Consider the following 17484-nt stretch of genomic DNA (forward strand, 5'->3'; position numbering starts at 1 on the left):
ATGTTGGGACATCTGGGTTGCTCAGTCGGCTAAGCGTTCGACTCTTGATTTCAGCTCAGACCATGGTCTCATGGTTTATGAGTCTGAGCCTTGCACTGGCAGTGTGGAGCCTGCTTGGGATTCTTTCTCTGTCCTCTGTCCCTCCTCTGCCTATGCTCTCTCGCTCTTTCTCTCAAAACTAAATAAACTTAAAAAAAATTTTAAATTGCATAGGTAATGTTGAATGCTATAGCTGCTATAATCTGGAAAAATAAAAATAAATAAGCAAAAACAACAATTTAAAAATATTTTTATTTAACTCAGTATATCCAAAATAGTATTATATTTCCACATATAATCAGTATAAAACATTCTGAGATATTTTTCTTTTTTTTCTCTTTAGTACACATTCTTGGAATTCTGGTGTGTGTATTTAACACTTAACACATCTCAGTTTGGACCACCCACATTTCAGGGCAATATGGCAGCCATATTGGGCAATGCAGGTCTAGGCAATCCAAGGTTCTATATAGGAAAGCTTCCAGATCACTTTAATGTTTATTTATTTTTGACAGGGAGATGAGTGGTGGAGGGGCAGAGAGAGAGGGAGACACAAAATCTGAAACAGGCTCTAGGCTCTGAGCTGTCAACCACATGGTCCGTTAGATGGAGTGAGAGAATGACCATTAAGTCACCTGGGACCTTGCTAATCACAGAGTCATGGAGCTTGGTGGCAGACTTTTATTCAATTCCATTAAATATTTACCAAGTACCCACTCTGTTCTAGCCCCTGTGGATACAATTAAGAAGTTGTTCTGTGCTCCAAGTCGTTGGCCAACTATTGGGAATGGAAATAAAGCAAAAACATGATTACATGACAGTGGAGAATGAATATACAAAGTGATATGATAACAGATAAAGGGGGAATCAGAGAATTATGATGAGAATAAATATGCTTTTTTTAAGGGTGTACTTTATGCCAGGCACCCATGTGAGTGTATTAATGTCTCACTATTGTATTTAATATCTCACAGGGGGTGCCTGGGTGGCTCAGTTAGACATCTGACTCTTGATTTTGGCTTAGGTCATGATCTCACAGTTGTGGTATTGAGCCCTGTGTTGGACTCCCTGTGTTAGGATCCTGTTAGGGATTCTGTCCCTCCCTCGTTCTCTGCCTCTCCCTGCCTGCCCTCTCCCTCTCTATATCAAAATAAATAAATAAATAAACTTAAAAAATAGTAAAGTCTCATAACCATTTGGTTAGGTGGACAAGTGTCTGTAGTAGGAGAAACCCCTTCCAGAAATTGATACCTGACTGGGCTTTTTTTTTTCTTTGTTTTCTTTTTAACTTTCTATTGAAATATAAAAGACAGAAAAGTACATAGCTCCTGAGGGTATACCTCAGTGACTTTTCACTACCGGAGCACATCCATATCACTAGCTCTGTGATACTCAGATTAAGAAATAGGACATTTTCAGCATCTCAGGAGTCCTCACTCCCTCAGCCTTAGTCTTGTCCTCCTCTCTTGCTCCGTTCCAGGTGTTACGGCTCTCCCCCCCGCACCACCCCCAAGAGTAATCTCTTCATTTTTAACAGCATAGATTAGCTCATTTGAGCTTTATATTAGCAGCATGTATTCTTTTGCATCTGGATTCTTTCTCTTACTAGAGTGTTTTTAAGACTCATCCATATTGTCACAAGCAGTTGTCGTTCTTGCTGCTATATAATATTCCGTTATGTGAGTGCACCAACATGTATTTATCCATTGTACTGTAATGGATATTTGGATAGTTTGCAGTTTGGAGCGATTATTAATGGTGTTGCTATGGATTTTCTAGTGCACATGTATGTTGCACCTGTGAAAGGATATCTTCTGGGCATGTCCTTCACAGTGAGAATGCTGAGTTACAAGCAGCCACGTGCTGGAATGCAGAGGGGAGAAAAGATGTGTACAATCAGCTAACGAGCTGATGGGAGCCCGTTCAGCACACCACTGGTTATAGGCAGTGAGTATAGCCAGCTTTAATAGGTACTATCGAACAACTTTCCAAAGAGCTTGTTTTACCCAGTGCTGAGTTTTAAGGAGCAAGTGAGAGTTAGATGGAAGGATGATAACACAAGAAAACAGCAGGAAAGAGAGTTCCAGAAATGTGTAGTGTATGATTGTCAAAATTGGTTGTTACTGGTTTAGCCACGTGCATGTATTTGAAACCCTGCCACGGGCTCGCCTTGCTTATTCTTGCCTGAAATTTCTAGCCACTAATGGAATGTAACACTTTACCCTTTCTGAACTTCTTCCTTTTCAATACAGTCCCACTTTAAAAGGTCAACTGTAAAATTTCCACATCCTATTAAATACTGTTCCTAGAACCGGATATAATACTTCAAAATGCTACTCCTCTTCAAAGACATACACTTACTTGTTGTCATGGGAAGATCTAGGGAACATGAAATTTTTTCTTTGAAAATCCAGATTTTAGGGAAGGCTTTAATTGTCTTTGCTTCCACTTTGTGAATCTGGTGACAGTTGATAAATTGTTTTGGAGTAGAAGATTACTAGATTAAAAACAGTATTTTACTAAAAATGGATCTCTTGGCTGATTACCAGTGTCTCAAGAGACAATATGAGTGTCTGTTTCTATTTACCACAGTGTTAAATAATCAACGAGATCATAATGCTGACCAGCTTAACCCTCTTTGTTTATAATCTTATGCTTAGATTTCATTTTTCCTTTTTGTTAGACTATATATTTAGGCATTTCAAAATCACATAGTGAGTGTGCCTGATGAATTAGTGATTTCTAAGTCAGTCACTTAGAAAAGTCATTTTTCCCTAACAGGTAGCAATGGAGGGGCATTTTTCCCAGCCGAATGGATGGGACTCCTTTTTGAGTTAAGGGTTCATTTATTAGACATTTCTTTTCTTTTGTTTTCTTTTTTTAGCTTATTTATTTATTTTGAGAGATACAGAGACAGCATGAGCGGGAGAGGGGCAGAGAGAGAGGGAGAGTCCCATGCCCCTATTAGACATTTGTGAATATATGTATGCTTTATATGCAACTTTCTTGAAAAGTATTACCTACAATAATTTTGTGGGTTTTGTTTCAAACATGTAGAAATATATATGGAGTTTTGAGAAAATGAAAATATTACATGCCTTATTTCCTGTTAATTCATATAATGCATTCCATTTATAAACCATGCTACAGAATTATTTTACTGAATGAATAAGGTTGAAAGTGTCTATATAGATAGGGAAGCCTGGGTGGCTCAGTCAGTTAAGCATCCAACTCTTGATTTTGGCTCAGGTCAGGGTGTCTCATGATTGGTGAGACGGAGCCCTGCACTGGGCTTCTGGTTGACAGGATGGGGCCTGCTTGGGATTGTCTCTCCTCTCTCTCTGCCCTTCCTCTGTTTGCATGTGTGCAGACACTCTCTCCCTCTCTCTTTCAAAATAAATTTAAAAAAAAGAAAAAGAAAAATTGCCTATAGATAAAATCTAGCAGTATAATAAAAATATAAAGTAATAAAGTAGAAACTGATCCTGAAATCTAAGATTATTCAAATATTAGAGAACTTATCTATATACTCATTGCATAAAGGAGGAAAACCACATGGCTATACTAATACAGAGACAAAATACATGTGATAAAATTAGACATCTATTCCTAATAATTTTTAAAATATCTTAGGAATTAAGAATGATAGGATACTATTTTAAGGTGACATCAACATCATCATACGTGATAGTAGTACTCTGTAGGTATTCCTATTAAACTTAGAAGGAGCCGAGATTTTTCATTGTTATTTGTATTAATGAACAATGTTCAGTAAAATGAGATAAGCACTATAAATATTAGAAAAAAAGAAGCCATTTTATAATGTACACATGACATTTTATAATGTACACATGCTTACTTTAAAAACATGGGCTCAACTAAAAAATAATCCTAATGAAGAGTTCAATAAGTACAATATTTCCAAAATAAATTTATGAAAGGAGACATTTCCTGATGTTTGATCATTAAAAGTTTGTAAAGATGACATTCAGGACAGCAATCCAAAATACAAAATACTTCTATGTATTTTAAAACCTGGCAGAGTGTATATAATCCATATATTTTTTTTAATATCTGAAATATTCTCAAAGTAATCAAAAATAGTTTTAAATAAATAGAGATACTCTATTTCTAAGTAGAATAATCATAATTTGAAGATACACGTTATTCCCAAATTAAATGAATGCAAATTCAAAAATGGAAAGTTACTTTTAAATTTGGAAAATCACTCAAGTTAATCTTTTTTTTTTTTTTTTAAGAAACTACTTGAGAAACACTAAGAGAGAATTTTGCCAATCAAATTTGAAAAATAGTATAAAACAATTAATTTAGCATATTGACATGGAAACTGGGCACATCAGTAAAACAGAACAGGAAGTTCATAAACACCACCTAACTACTATTTTTTAAAAAAGCGAATATGTAATAAAAGTACTAAATTAGTTGGATAAAGTAGATTTTTCTAAAAGAGGCAGAATCTAAAACAGGAAAGTAAAAATAAATTTGACAGCATTATTTAAAAATACTTCCACAAAACATAATTCACACATTAAAAGACCAAATGTAAAGGCAAAACAAAACAGAGCAAGCTAGGAATAATTTTTGCAAAGTAGGTGACATTTAATTTTTTAACGTTTTTTTCACTTTTTGAGAGACAGAGCATGAGCAGGGGAGGGACAGAGAGAGAAGGAGATACAGAATCCAAAGAAGGCTCTAGGCCCTGAGCTGTCATTATAGAGCCTGACAAAGGGCTCACACTCATGAACCTTGAGATCATGACCTGAGACAAAGTCCAACTGAGCCACTCAGCACCCCAACAGACTAGGTGACATTTAGAAGCTTTAAATTCTTATTCCCTGACTAGAATGTAAGAAAAACAGAAAAAAATGGCCAAAGAATATGAAAGGACAATTAACTAAAACAAGCAAGCAAACAAATAAACAAAACAGAAACAGAAAGAAAATAAATACAAGCACAAAAAAGTATAAGAAAATTATTAACTGCACTACTAACCAAAGAAATACAAATTTAAAAATATAATTATTTTCACCTATTTAGTCTCCTTTTTTCCAAAACTAAGAGATCCAGTGGTTGGCAAAGGTGGGGATGAATACCACTGTAAGCTATTTTAAAGAAAATTTAATTAGTTAGGTTTTTTTGGGTAGCTTTAGGCATATTTATCAAAAGCATAAAAGTTCTCAAGTCCTTTGATCCAACAGCTTCACTTTTAATGCATTATTCTAAAAACTTTTCATGAAAGTGGGCAGAAATTACAAAGAAGTTTATCATGGTGCTGAGCAACCGTATGACAAATTGGAAAGTAAACTAACTATACAACAATAGGAAGTCAGCTAAATAATTATGATGTATGTTTATAATGGAACCTCAGACAGGCATTAAAAATGATGTTGCCAAATGAAATCATACACAAAAATGTTCATGTTCTGTCAAGAGAAATATGCGGATGGCAAAGGAAAATGAACAAAAAGATCTTATTTTTTGAAAAAAGGGAAAAAGCCTAGAAGCTATATGGACAAGCACCAAAATAACAGTGGTTTTCTCTGACTAGTGGAATTATGAATGATTTCATTTTGCTTATTTGTACTTGCCTCACAGTTGGGATCTTTCTACAGTGACCATACATAACTTTCATAATTTATTATAATAAAATCATGTTATATTTTATTTTATAAGAGATTTGTTTTGGTTTTTAAAAACAGAAATCAGAAATTGAATGATTAGAACAATTTGTTAATTCAGAATTTGAAAGAGGAGTCTCTATTAACTGGTTTCTCGATTATACTTAATTGGATAATCTAGATTTTTCATTAACACCAAAGTAGACACAAATAGAACCCACAGCATAATCTAAGCACCAACTATGGAATTAATTAGCTAGCTAATTATGTAAATTGGATTCCAGATTCAACAGTCGTACCTATGCAAAGAATGTCTTTTTCTTTACGAAGCCAATGAAGTACCAACTTTAAAAATTGATCCTGTTAACTGTAAAAAACCTGTGTAACGTCTTGTGGAAAGATTTAGAATATATAAGTTAAGATGACCTTTGAAAGATAAACAACCTTTGAGTTTAGTACTGACCTCAGGAGCTGGTGGGTTACCCAAGTGAAAATAACCAGCAGGCATTTGGGAATATGGAATTGAACCTTAAATCAGACATATCCGTGGTGATGATACTGATTTGGGAGTCAGGTGCCAGAAGTGAGAGTTGAAACACTGTGAAAGCATGAATTCCGGGTGAGGTCAGAGCCCCCCTGTTTGCACAGCCTCAGTCCAGGGGACATTCTTCTTATTCTATTCCTGGAGTTATGCAACTCACATAAATAACTCACGTAAACTACATAAATAACAGCATCCCTTCATCATGTAAGGTGGCACATACCTATGAGATCTCTCAGCAGGGTAGAGGTAGAAAGATTCACATTTACATGTACAGGGTGAGAAGCAATACAGGGTTTGTACAAGACTCAGGTTTACATGTACACAGGAAAAGGAGGAAGTAAAAATCAGTGAACCGGTAAAAAGAGGAAAAATGATATGGGGTAAAATTTCAGGGAATATATGACCCATGATATCAAATGCCCTAGACAGACCTAAGGCATTGAGAACTGAGACAGGCTACTGGGCCTAGAAGTATTAAAAAACCTATATCTTGGGGGCACCTGGGTGGCTCAGTCGGTTGAGTGTCGACTTCACCTCAGGTCTTGATCTCAGTTCATGGGTTCAAGCCCCGTGTTGGGCTCTGTGCTGACAGCTAGCTCAGAGCCTGGAGCCTGTTTTGGATTCTGTGTCTCCCTCTCTCTCTGCCCCTTCTCTGCTCATGCTGTCTCTCTCTGTCAGAAATAAATTTAAAAAATTAAAAAAAAAAAACTATATCTTGGAGATTGTGGAGCTGAGTAAAGGAGAAGAAGAAATCAAGGCATCAGGAAGCATAAGCCAGTGCCTGGGGTGGAATGGAAGATTCGGGGTTCAGAGTGTGGTATCATTGATGGAAGGACTTGTATTTCTGTTTGGGAAAACCTGAGCATGTTGCTGTGAAGAACAAATGGAATCAGGGAAAAGGGGGGAAATTGGAGGTACAAGAGGAAGAGGGGATGGTTAATTAAACAGAGTCCTGAGAAAGGCAAGACAAGATGGGATGGATATGCCAAGGTCAAGATTGGCCCTAGAAAAGAGAAGGAATGCCAATTTCTCAGGATGAGACCTAGGAGGACAAGGAACTCCTTCCAGAAGAGAAATGAATCACATTCAACTTAAAATCTGGTTGGAATGTGAAATTAAGGTACTGGCCCTAAGTCATTAACAAGCCCTCTCACGAGCTTTCATAGTTATTAATTATCCTGTGTAAATACAGAAATCATTTTAAGTTATCTTATTCAAGTAGCGGTACTAATACTGTGGTTTAGTAAAGTCACCATCATATGTAACGAATAGGGCACTGCCTTAGAGATTTTGGCCAATAAGCTAGTGATCGCTGTAGACAAACTGGAGATCGTGCCAAATGCAGCTGGCAAAAGTGTTAAGTTTTGCCTCCATAACTTGTATTTAGTTTTAACAAATAGTGATTCTTTGTTTTCTATAACTGTGTTTCCTCTTCCTAATACTCAGGAGAATAAAAGATAAAGGTGTCCAGGTACACTCTGAGATAGCTCGGGATAAGAATATTGAATGGGATACTGGAGTTGCTGATTAACCTTTTAGAAAAATATGATGCCTTATAGTATTAAGCACACAACATTTTATTCTATGCCTTAGAATTTTGTGATAGAATTGGCAACAACAGTATACTTTGAGCTCTTTCAGTTCAAAAGAACCCTAGAACTGTAGCCACTGACCCTCTGTAAAATGGATTCAGTGTTGATTCTTACTTGGAGACTGTGTTAAATATCTTGTCAGACAGCTCTGAAGATTTGGCTACAAATCTATAAAACCATTTCACATTTATGTTACTTTCTTTTGAGATGATAGGTAATTCCCAATGATTTGATTACAAAACAGACATGCTTTACAAAATTATACTGAGGGATATTTAGTAGACTAAAAGATATTAGTTACATTTAGATATGTTAATATATCAGATGTAAGTTAAGATTTCCAGATAATAAATTATCCATAATTTTCTGATATAAATAGAACTGGGAAAGGACTCAGAGATTATCTAGATTATGATTCTAATTTTAAAAAAATAAAGTAATTGCAAATGTAATCAGTGAATACCTCCTTCCTTCTTTGTGTAAAAACTGAAAACAGTACAAATGAAGTCAGTGTCCCCTTGACACTTCTTGTTCTCCCAAATGAGTACACAGGTTAACTGTTTTATCAGTTTGTTGTGCAATCTTCCAAATTTTTCCTGAACGTTGACATACAAATAATTACAGAAAATAGGCAATTATTGTTTAGTATTTGTTCTATAAATAGCACTACATTTGATGCAACTTGCTTTTTATCTTTAATGATATATATTAGAGACCTTTGCCTATTACTAGACATTAAGTTACTCCATACATTATATCTAATGCAGAGTATTTCATCCTAGGATGGTCCCTTGTTTGTTTCACGTCATTCCCTTTGGATGGACATTTGGTTTGTTTCAAAATGTTTCCTATTGCAATAATTCTAAATGTATATACTTCCTTGAGCTGGTTTTCTTCAGGATACACAGAGAAGGGAAATGCTAGATCAGAATATGTATACATTTTACATTTTTAAAATGTTGTTTTTTTTTTTAAATTGATTCCTGAGAGAGAAAGAGTGTGAACAGGGGAGGGTCAGAGAGAGAGGGAGACACAGAATCTGAAGCAGGCTCCAGGCTCGGAGCTATCTTTCAGCACAGAGCCCAACGTGGGGCTCGAACCCACAAACCGTGAGATCATGACCTGAACCGAAGTCGGATGCCCAACCTACTGAGCCAGGCACACCATACATTTTACATTTTACATTTTAATAAGCATTGCCAAATTACCCTCCAGAGTGACTGTATTTAATGTAATACTTTTCTTTCCCACCAGCAACCTTTCAATTTAAGGAATGAGGAAAATAGGACACAGCTTGCCAAATACCATAAAAATCTAAGGAATGGAAATCAGGTACCCTGATATATTTCTAGTGTCTACACCAAATTTTCTCCAAATTTATAAAGAAAAAATATATATGAAACTAGCCCCCTTGAAACTTTGCCTTGTTTTCTTTCTTTTTTTTTTTTTTTCCTATCCTTCAGCAACTTAGCAAAACCAGTTCAGAGTGGTCATTAAATCCACAAGTTGAAGAATGACAGACATATAGTTGTCGATTTAGGAGTTACGGGAAATGATTATAAACACAGATTCTTTACTTGTCTGTTTTAAGTTATTTTTCCAGGTTGTGTGATCCCGTACTCTTACATCTGCTAAAATTTTCATGGTTCAAGTGTTTCCTAATATAATTGAAATTTTCCTGGCTTAGAAATTTCATTTTCATAAACTTATCAACAGAATCATCTTTATTTCTTTACTTGATGTATTTCCAAATGTAAGATAATATGCAGATAAATCGATGAAAAAAATACAAGTAATATATTTGAAAAGTTGAGTCTTTATTTTCTAGAAAAAATAATTTTAATTGAGTTTGGGTTCACTCTCCCAGAGTCCTTTCATATCCTGGGGTCAGGTTGGGTCATAAACATGTGGTAATCCAGGCTAGGCATTCAGTTACCTTCATCTGGGTTCTGTTTGCCCCTTGAAATGGAAGAATACATCTCTTGAACTTGTCCATATTTGCAGATAATTGGGTCTACATCATTGTATTTTCAGATAACTGATTATATCTTTGTAGCTAGCTAGTATTAGCTTGATATTGAAGAAAATTTCTGTAATAATAAAAAATGCAGTAATGAATGAATACAAGAAATAAATGACAATTCTATAGAAATAAAAAAAATACAAGAATTCTGGAGATATTCAGTGGGCACTGAATAGAGTTGGGAAACTGGGCTAGGCATTTTTGTGTATGTTATCTAGTATAGGATGACCAGAAACTTGTAGAGTAAATTATATTGTAATCAATTTCCCTATCAGGAAATGGAGGCTGAGAGAGGGGAGGGTTGCATAACAGTAAATAATACCGAGGTTTCCAAGCGTCTTTCTTTCCACCAAACAACCTCCCACCTTTGCAGAAATCAATGGAAGCTGGAGCAAAGAGAGCCTCTGGGAAAAAGCAGAGCCTGAGTCAACTCCAAAAAGGTGGCCAAGAGCTGGATGAAGAGGGAGCTAGATAGTGTTTAAGGAAGGGAGGAGAATCTGTACAAGAGAGGCATGGCGCTTAAATACAGTTTATTCAGATTTATCTACAAGGGACAGAGCCCTGTCCAACTGGCTTTGGAACGTGTAATTTTGGAGGATAAAGGACTTTGGCAAGAAAGTCACTGGGGCTTCGTGAAAAACAACAGCCAGAAATTACGAGTCAGGAGCTCAGATGATTCTCCGTGTGTTTCTAGAGAACTTAGTGTCTCTTTCCTAGTTCTCTTGATTTTACTGCTGCATATGTTTTTGTTTGCAGAATTGTTTCTTTTTTTTTTTTTCCCAGTGTGTGGCCACCCCACTATGGCAAAGATACACTAGTATCACTGATCCTCAGTGCAAGAATAGAAAGGCCAGATGTCCATCGCTGGTCCAGTCAGCTGTGATGAGGGGAATGACTTTGAGTGCTCATTCACCTTGGCCTGGGAGCAGGGTTTTTGATTGTGTGGCATATGCAGCTTCTCTAAGAAGGAAATGACTAGAATCTGAATCACAAGGAGCAAGTGGACAGTCCATATGGTCAGACTAACTATGGAGTACATTGATGGCCCTCTGGAAACACACGCACTTGATTTTCTTATTGGGGGTGGATGGGTTGCAAGATGAAGGTGTTCATATGAGGCAAGTTGAAAGGGTGGCAAGGTGAGACTGAGGCACAGAGGTGAGCTAAGGCATTAGTGGCACAGGGCAAAATAACTAGACTCTGAGGTTCCAGAGAGAAATGGTGATTTGGGAGGAGGCAGGAGATACTTGGAAAGAAGGACAAGCAGGATTCATTGACTGGTTATAAAGAAAGGGGAGCTTTTAGCCTCAGGAATAAGGATGAGGTTTTGTGCCTTTGGGAGATAAAGAAAAGAGAGGGAGAAGGAATCTGGTAGTTAGTCAGGAGAGAGATGACACATCTGTTAGGGAAAATGTCTCAGATTCAACTGTGGTATGTCACTACTAGCCATAAAGCTATAAGTGAGGTGTGCAAAGTGAATAAGACATGAAGATATGTAAGCTTGAAGTTAGAGAGATGAGATAGGGGATGGGCTTTGTTGGAAAATGGGGGAGTCAAAGGCTGATCATCTTCCATCCAGATTTACATCATTGTGGGACATGCCGTTTCTGAGTTTGTGATGGGATTTTTTAATGAACTTCCAGATGGATAGGTCAAGTTATGAAGTGATGATTCAAGACTGAAACACCTGAAAAAAATCCTGACTTAATGTGATAGAAGATTCTAGAAGCTAGTCCAGTGTTTACTGTGGATAAAACTAACCTGCTATGGAGCCTACGCTTGGCTCATGGCCAGTGATTCCCAAAGTGTGCCTTCTACCACAAAGGCAAACAGGAAAAGTTTAAATTTTCAATGACAGGGGTAAATATTTCTTCCTCTTGTACTAATGGGACCTAGCCATTCCCAAATGCAGACAACACTGGTCTGAATGAACGGTTGTGTTTTGGCCAAGCCACAAACTCCTTTTTGAGACTTTGCCAGTTCCTGGTGGAAGCCAGGAAATATATTTTTAGACCTCTATAACTCGGGCTAAGGGAACTATGTACTGCTTAATGGTTGTCATCCAGGGGATATAAATAGAACCTTTAAGGAGACAAGCCATATGCTTTGTAGTGGTTACTTAATTTAACTTTGGATCTAATTTACAATCACTTTAATTCCTAAAACCCATTCTATTTTATTCATTAAGAATAAGCATTGCCCATAAGAATGCTTTGTAACTTGGCTGTGGAATCAAAAACCAAGAAAATTTTCCTCCCCGAAACCTGTAATAAGGTCAAATACTAAAAGCTTATAATAATTGTTTTTAGCTGTTCTCTTAGAATTGAAAGCAAATGTTATCTCATACCCACAATGTAGTGTATCATTAATAATGTATTTGCATACTATAATTTCAGTTTCTGCATTATTTTTAAGTATCACCTCAAAACTAAATGTGGCAAATGCTACAGTTCTCTAATTTTTGACAAATTAAAAGACCTGGTTTTTACTAATTAAGATCAGATTCACACTGTTTTGTATCAAAGATTTTTTAGTGTAAAAATTAATATAGCAAACTTATAATGATAAATACTTTAAACTGTGCCGCAGGCTCACCGAAATGATGAAAATGGTGAAGACTGACAATATCAAGCTTTGGCAAAGATGTACATAACTGGAATTCTCATGTTTTGCTGGTGGGAGTGTAAATTGGTTGCTACCACTTTGGAAAACTGTTTATTAGTATTTATTAAAGCAATGCACATGTCTACTGTATGAGCCTAAGAGAAATGAGCATATATGTTCTTCAGAAGATATTTAGAAGAATGTTCAGAACATTCTATTTGTAATAGACCCAAACTGCAGCAAGAGGACAGATTGTAAACACATTGGAAGAATGGACTATTTATACGTGCCACAGCATGGATGAAATCTCATAAATGCCATCTTGAAGGAAAGAAGCCAGACACAAAAGATAGATGGGATTCCTCTTGTATGAGATTGAAGAAAAGGCAAAACTAGTCGATGGTGATAGAGATCAGAGTAGTAAGCCACTTTCCTCCTGGGGAGAGTAATGTTGGAAAGTGGCATCTGAGAATTTTGGGGTCCTATAGAAATGTTCTAGATTTAAGTCCAAGTTGAGACTCCATGGATGTAAACATTTATTCATTTACTCAACTGTGCGCTCGAGGTTAGTGTACTTAACCATGCGTTTGTTATACTTCAGTAAATGTATGAATATGCATATAACACAAAACGATTCATAAGAAATTATTGTCTTTTTTCTAATTCCTCAGGGAAGGGAGAGGTTAACTCTAGTGCAAAAAGTTGATCCTGAGCCAATCTGAGGAGGAGATAATGCAATTTAAGTTTCAGAGAAATACAAAGGGGCTTTAACTTGCCTATATTTATTACAAAGAGGTAAATTTGTTATACTGTGAAGGTAGTAAAATGATATGGTTTAGCAGAGATCTGATTTTTTTTGACTTGTAGAACAACTAATAATATTATCTTTTTTAAATTATATTTTATATTTTATTTCTGAGAGAGAGAGAGAGAGACAGCATGAACAGGAGAGGATCAGAGAGAGAGGGAGATACAGAATCTGAAACAGGCTCCAGGCTCTGAGCTAGCTGTCAGCACAGAGCCCAACGTGGGGCTTGAACCCACAAACTGTGAGAGCCACCCAGGCACCCCAATTTTTTATCTTTTATACCACATTATACCAATTAAATTGAAAAAGAGGAAAATTCTATTTTAAACATTTTTATACTTAAAAATTTTATATCTATATAACTTTTCCTGTAAATAGGATCATAGGAATGCTTCTGGTTTTTCCTTTTAATTTTTTTAATGTTTATTTATTTTTGAGAGAGAGAGAAAACTAGCCAGAGAGGGGCAGACAGAGAGGGGAACACAGAACCCAAAGTAGGCTCCAGGCTCCCAGCTGTGAGGACAGAGCCGGATGCGGGGCCTGAACCCACGAACCATGAGATCATGACCTGAGTTGAAGTTGGACGCTCAACCAACTGAGCCACCCAGCGCCCCTGAGTTTTTTTAGGGCAGATTTTGGGGGGTGATGTTTTTTCTGTTCTATCCATTTTGCTTCCCTTCTTATTGACAACCTATTGTGTATTCTACATAATTTTCTTTAGGCTCACATAATTAAGCACAATTATTATATATACATGTAGAGATGTGTGTATGGATACACACGCACACACACAGACATCCATAGATAAGTAAATTTCTTTGTTCTACCAAAATGGTATATCATAGGGGTACCTGGGTGGCTCAGTTGATTAAGTGTCTGACTTCAACTCAGGTCATGATCTCACTGTTTGTGAGTTCGAGCCCTACATCGGGCTCTGTGCTGACTGCTCAGAGCCTGGAGTCTGCTTCAGATTCTGTCTCCCTCTTTTTGCTCCTTCCTCATTCATGCTCTGTCTCTCAAAAATAAACAAACACCTAAAAAAAAGTATATTGTATGTACTTCTCTGCATTTTGTTTTTATCCTTCCCACAAAATTCCATGGAAATCTCTGCAAGTCAACTTGTCTGTCATGATGGCCTAATAGTGGTTTGGATATACTGATTGGGTATATCATAATTTCATAATTTTGGATATATGGTGATTTCTTCAATTAACCCTTTGTGTGTGAGTTTTAATTGGACCTGGTCTTTTAGTGACCTTCAGGGAGAGACTTTTAGACTAGGAAACAGCAACTAGAGTTATGCCACTTAAATTGTCTGAGCCCATGTCTTTTCATCCATCAAAGCAGGATAAATTTATGGTTTCTTCTGCATTACAGGTAAGCTCTAAGAATCAAAAAGAAGGTGTTCAGAACATTTTTATTTGTAATTGCCCCAAACTTCAAAAAAATCCAGTTGTCTATCAACAAGAGGACAGATTGGAAACACGTTGGAAGAATGGACTATTTATACATGCTACAGTATGGATGAAATCTCATAAATGTCATCTTGAAGGAAAGAAGCCATACACAAAAGATAGATGTAATTCCTCTTGTACGAGGTTCAAGAAACGCAAAACTATTCGATGGTGATAGAGGTCAGGGTAGTAAGCCTGATGGGGAGAGTTTTGCCATTGTTAACTGTCACAGCTTTACTGTATGGGAAGCATTGTTCCAAGAACTTTTACCATATTTATTTAATCTTCACCAAACGAGATACTATGTATTATTTTTTTCCCATTTTTCAGTTGAGAAAAACAGATAATTTACACAAGATCAGCAGATTCAAATCCTGCATATCCCACTTGAGAGCTTGTAATTTCATCTTTCATGCAAAATTGCCTCTCAAATATGCTCACTAGACATCATTTTATTTTATATATGCATAGCATGGATAATATAAAATATAATAAGAAAATTACAGAATTTCATTGTAAATCATGAACAATATTAAAATTTAGAAACAAAAGAAAGGATTATATCAGATAGCTATTTATGTGTGAGAAACCATCCCAAGTCATGGCTTACAATGATAACTGTATTTAGGTCATGATTCTGTGAGTCAGCAATTTGGGCTAGGCTCAGCTAGGTAGTTTTGGTATTATGTGAGCTCTCTCAGTCATCTGTGGTTAGCCGATTGGTCAGTCGGTAAGGCTGCTCTGGAGATCTATTGACTTTAAATTAAGATAATGGTGACAACTGGACCATGAGACTTCCATCAGGCTTTGCAAGCTCATGCAAATAGTGGTGGTTTGGTTTCAAGAGGGAGAGTGGAAGCATATGAGAATTCTGGAGGCCTCACTTAGAACCAGCACACCATGGCTTCTATCACATTCTCGAAGTCAAAGCAAGTCACAAGGCTAACCAGATTCAGCCACTTTCTGGGAATTACTGCCAAGAAACATGGCAGAGAGGCAAAGATATAGGGTGATGAGTAATTGCAGCTATCCCATTCAGTGTGGGAATAAAAGGAAAACAATTCTTACTAGTTTAATTCATCCCACAGAGCTCTGACACCGATTTCTTATTAGTACTGTGTGTGTGTTAGTGTGTGTTGGTTTCTTCTGAGAGTATCTTTTATATATCTATCCTTTAGTTTGCCAACAGCTGCTGGTTTTTGGGGGGTGGATATTTCTTTCTGAGATAGTGTGGCCTGCTTGCTCTGAATATTTAAGCTGAACCAAATCTCCCCACACTTTAGAGCTATCCTCATGTTCTTGAAGTACTCCTTCACTGACTGATTTCAATCTCTATTTCTTCGGCAGCCAGAGAACATGACATTGTGTTATGGCTTTTCAGGGGAATGGAAGTGTTTGGCTACATAATCAATGTATCAAAACTCAGTTCTCTAACTCAGTTGGCTGATAATGTGCATAAGTTGTACATTTTTTTGAAGAGCATGCCATGTTTTCTTCCCAAGAAGGGTACCTTTCCTGAACTTTCAGCATCCTACCTCTTCATACTCCAATTCTCAGCATCCTTACCCCCTTGTGATAAAGAAGGACAAGCATTTAGTAGGTGAGTCAACTGAGGCACAGGAAAGTATCATGTTTCATATAAGGTTCCTGGAGGGGCGCCTGGGTGGCTTAGTCGGTTAAGCATCCGACTGTCGCTTAGGTCATGATCTCGCAGTTCGTGGGTTCGAGCCCCGCGTCGGGCTCTGTGCTGACTGCCAGCTCGGAGCCTGGAGCCTGTTTCAGTCTGTGGCTTCCCCTCTCTCTGACCCTCCCCTGCTCACGCTGTCTCTCTCTCTCTCTCCTAGAAAAAAAAATTAAAAAAAAAAAAACATATAAGGTTCCTGGACTAAAATATAAGAGTTTCTCATTTCTTGGCCCTCAGCCATGTACATCATCTAATTTGATTTTCAGGTTGTTTCAGATTTTTCTAGGAACCATCTCTTTTAATTTTTTTGAAGACTTGAAGTGATATATTCATTAACTCATCCTTTCAACCTAACACTTTTTCTAGGAGGTCTGGCTATAGAGAAGTGGTGGTGTCTTTGCATAAGGAGCCTTTGGAAAGTATGTTAAATTAGGTGTTTAGTGAATGTTCCTTTTTTGTTTGTCTGTGGTCACAAGGCACAGTAAATGAAAGCATGGATTCAGGTATTGGCCAGACTGGGACTCATATTATAGATCCACCACTTATAAGATGAGTGACTTCAGGCAATTCAGTATCTCACACACACACACACACACACACACACACACACACACACAGAGCAGGTTTGCACATTGTAATAAATGCTCAGTAAATAATCATTATTGATCTTGAAAACAAGAGGGCAGAGCGGGAAAACGAACTTCTTAGATCAGAAGTGGCATTACAAGACAGAAGATCACTTGTGTGGACTTCCTGGTGTTTTTCCACCTTAGCTCTTGAGATTCTTGTAACATGTCCAGATGATACCTGTATCACCCTTGGGGTAAGATCCCATGAGATAATACTTGTGACGTGCCTCTTGCAAGGTCTGGAAAGAATCAACACTGTAAATACTAGCTTTTTTCTTCTTGCCTTTCCTCTCCTCCTGGTGACTGAACAGCTCTTACACCAGCCCTCTATCTTAGTCTGGAATCCCCAGAAGCAGACCCTGAGAACTGGGTTGTGTTCAGATGAGTTTTGAGAAGGTTCCCAGGAGTGAATGACATGGGAATAGTGGGTGTGGGCCAGGGATGAGGAAGAAGCCAAATAAAGGCTCC

General features: G+C 37.1%; 1 protein-coding gene across 1 annotated transcript in view; it reads left to right on the forward strand.

Moving 5' to 3' along the window:
• Nucleotides 1-17484, forward strand: part of PLCB1 (phospholipase C beta 1) — a 679751-nt gene that overhangs the window by 82143 nt on the left and 580124 nt on the right. The gene's annotated exons all lie outside the window — the stretch shown is intronic.

The sequence above is a fragment of the Hyaena hyaena genome, unplaced genomic scaffold, assembly GCF_003009895.1.
Source record: "Hyaena hyaena isolate Hyena2069 unplaced genomic scaffold, ASM300989v1 scaffold_16, whole genome shotgun sequence".
Taxonomy (NCBI): Eukaryota; Metazoa; Chordata; class Mammalia; order Carnivora; family Hyaenidae; genus Hyaena; species Hyaena hyaena.